The sequence below is a fragment of the Rhinopithecus bieti genome, unplaced genomic scaffold (genome assembly GCF_001698545.2).
Source record: "Rhinopithecus bieti isolate Rb0 unplaced genomic scaffold, ASM169854v2 scaffold_495, whole genome shotgun sequence".
Classification (NCBI taxonomy): Eukaryota; Metazoa; Chordata; class Mammalia; order Primates; family Cercopithecidae; genus Rhinopithecus; species Rhinopithecus bieti.
The window spans coordinates 697,300-700,879 of record NW_016803120.1 but is presented as its reverse complement, the minus strand read 5'-3'; the positions used below and the strand labels follow the sequence as shown (position 1 = coordinate 700,879).

General features: G+C 40.6%; 1 protein-coding gene across 8 annotated transcripts in view; it reads right to left on the bottom strand.

The window, feature by feature from the left end:
• The window catches only part of TTBK2 (tau tubulin kinase 2), a 181,863-nt gene that overhangs the window by 107,658 nt on the left and 70,625 nt on the right, over positions 1-3,580 (bottom strand). The window lies entirely within an intron of this gene.

Here is a 3,580-nt window from a genome sequence, read left to right as displayed (position 1 = left end):
TTTTTTTTTTTTTTTTTTTTTTTGAGACCGAGTCTCGCTCTGTCGCCCACGCTGGAGTGCAGTCTGGAGTGCAGTGGCCGGATCTCAGCTCACTGCAAGCTCTGCCTCCCAGGTTCACGCCATTCTCCTGCCTCAGCCTCCTGAGTAGCTGGGACTACAGGCGCCCGCCACCTCGCCCAGCTAATTTTTTGTATTTTTTAGTAGAGACGGGGTTTCACCGTGTTAGCCAGGATGGTCTCGATCTCCTGACCTCGTGATCCACCCGTCTCGGCCTCCCAAAGTGCTGGGATTACAGGCTTGAGCCACCGCGCCCAGCCCACTATGTATTTTTTAACTGACAGAAATTATACATTTTTATTGTATAAACATGTTTTGAAGACAGGTATACACGATGGAATGGCTCAAACTAATAACATGCTTACAAACACATTTTAATAAGAACACTTAAAATCTATTATCTACGTGATTTGATTTTTTTCCCCAACATTATTCTTCTTTTTCAACATTGTTTTGGCTACTCTAGATCCTTTGCTTTTCTATATTAACTTTAGAATCAGCTTCTCTATAACTACAAAAGTACTGCTGGGATTTTATTATTATTTCATTAAATCTATAGATCAATTTGGGGAGAATCAATATCTTCCAATTAATGAACCTTCCATTAATGAATCTTCCAATTATTGAATATGGTATGCCTCTCCATTTATTTAAATCTTCTTTTACTTCTTTAATCAGGGTTTTATTTTTTTTTTTTGAGACAGAGTTTCATTCTTATTGCCCAGGCTGGAGTGCAATGGCGCAATCTCAGCTCACCACAACCTCCACCTCCCAGGTTCAAGCGATTATCCTGCCTCAGCCTCCCAAGTAGCTGGGATTACAGGCATGCACCACCATGCCTGGCTAATTTTGTATTTTTAGTAGAGATGGGGTTTCTCCATGTTGGTCAGGCTGGTCTCGAACTCCTGACTTCAGGTGATCCGCCCATCTCAGTCTCCCAAAGTGCTGGGATTACAGGCGTCAGCCACTGCGTCCAGCCCAGATCCTGCATATATTTTGTTATATTTACACCCTCCATATTTCTTTTTTTTTGGAGCTATTGAAATTTTTTAAAATTCAGTTCTCAATTGTTCATTGCTAGTACACAGAATTATGGTTGCTTTTTGTGGCCTGATCTTATATCGCTTGCTAAACTCACTTATTCTAGGAAGTTTTTACGATTCTTGGGATTTTCTACATAGACAATCATGTCATCCACAAACAGGAACAATTTTATTTCCTCCTTTTCAGTCTATATGTCATTATTTATTTATATATCTTTGCTGCACCAAACTCAAGTCTCATTCTGGGTTGCTGATGACACAAATGTTAGATATTTTGATATTATCTCATAGGTCACTGAGGCTCTGTTTATTTTTTTACATGGTTTTCCCTGGTTGTTCAGATTAGATCATTTCTATTGATCTGTTTTCAAGTTCACTGAATCTTTCACCTATCATGTCCATTCTGCTATTGAGCCCATTCAGTGAGTTTCTTATGTCTGTTATTGTACGTCTTGGGTCTAAATGTTCTATTTGGTTGTTCTTTATGTCTTCTATTCCCTTGCTGAGATTGTCTATCTTCCTGCTCATTCTTGAAGCAAAGTCATAATAGCTGATTTAAAGTCTTTTAAACATAATTTTAACATCTGTATGATCCTGGCATTGGCATCTACCTTTTTCTATATGAGTTGAGATTTGTCTGATTCTTTCTAAGCTGAGTGATTCCAGGTTGTATTCTGGACATTTTGAATATTATGTTATGAGACTCTAGGTCTTATTCAAGTCCCACCAAGAATGTTGGTATTTTTGCTTTAGCCAGTAATTGACCCAGTTGAGTTCATGCTTCAAGTTCTCACCAGCCTTCTGTAGGTTGTATTTCTAATGTCAATTCAGTTTTTAAAGCCTTTGCAGTTACATTTAACGTGTTCCATAAGTACTCCACGTAGTTTCCAGTTTGGGATGTGGGCAGTGGTCTATCCCATAATTCAGTTCTCAAAGTCCATATGTGCTGTTTAGGATTGGACCCATGCATGCACAGACTGGAGGTCAGCTCAGGAGTCCAAAAGCAACTTTAGGTGGTCAGTTTCCCAAGTTCCTCCCTCATCTACAATCTTTCATTTCACTGGGGCTCCCCTTTTCCAGTCTTCCAGCAGAACTCTCTGGGGCTTTATTAACACCACTCTGCAGAGTACTTCCCATGACTGTGCTCACATCAGGCAAGGCCAAGCAACAGAACAGCAGAGAGAGAAAAAAAGCAGTGGGGATTTGCCCAACTCTCTTCAGACCACAGCTCCTCCAATCTGAGAAGAAGGATCCTCTCCCTCTATTTTAGGCTTTTGCCTGCCCCCATTGAGGCCACTGTCAAGGATTGTTTGAGGCCTGGGTGTAAGAGAATAAATAAAAAGAGAGAGAAAGATGTAGGATTTCCATGCTTTCTCTGGGCATTAGGAGACCCCTTTCCTCCTCCTCGAGTCAGAACTAGAAGACTTCTCTCGATGCATTTTCTGTCCATGTCAATGCTCACTTCCAAGTTGCAGGATACATTAAGTTCAGGCTGGGGCATACTGGAAGAAAAAAATGGTAAACTCGCTGCTGGTTCAATGGTACTTTGAATTCTGGTCTTCTTCCCCAGTCTGTCTCCTACAATTTACTTTTCAGAGGCCTCAAATAGCCACTCCAAGAATTTTGCCCAGGTTTTTAGTTGCATTCAGTGGGAGAGACAGAGTGAAGTGCGCTGACTCCATCTCATCTGGAACCAGAATCTGGACTACTGTTTTTCTTAACAAACTTTGTAGAACTGATTATTTTAAACTACTTGTATAACCTGGAACTTAATTAAAAATTAAAAATAAATCCTATAATAATCTTATTGAGGTAGAGGGAAAAAGCAAGTTAGTAGAATCACATTTTTTAAAAGCATATGTACTTTTGGACATTATATGTATGTGAAAAAAGGTGAAGTTCTTAATTATACTTTGCTTCTTATATTTGAATCTTGTTTTACCTGTGGACTTTCATAAATATTAGGACGATTACACATTTTTTAAAAAGAAGAATAAAAAAAGCAGGAATTACCCAAAGTGTGAGAAAAAGGAAGCAGTTTGCAGGAGAGAGGCTGTAAGCCTTAAGAAACTGAAAATATGGCCGGGCGCTGTGGCTCACGCCTGTAATCCCAGCACTTTGGAAGGCCGAGGCAGGTGGATCATGAGGTCAGGAGATTGAGACCATCCTGACTAACATGGTGAAACCCCATCTCTACTAAAAATAAAAAAAATTTAGCCGGGCGTGGCGGCAGGCACCTGTAGTCCCAGCTACTTGGGAGGCTGAGGCAGGAGAATGGCATGAACCCGGGAGACAGAGCTTGCAGTGAGTGGAGATCACGCCACTGCACTCCAGCCTGGGCAACAGAGAAAGACAGAAAGAACGGCAGAGAAAGAACGGCAGAGAAAGAAAGGCAGAGAAAGAAAGGCAGAGAAAGAAAGGCAGAGAAAGAAAGAAAGAAAGAAAGAAAGAAAGAAAGAAAGAAAGAAAGAAAGAAGGAA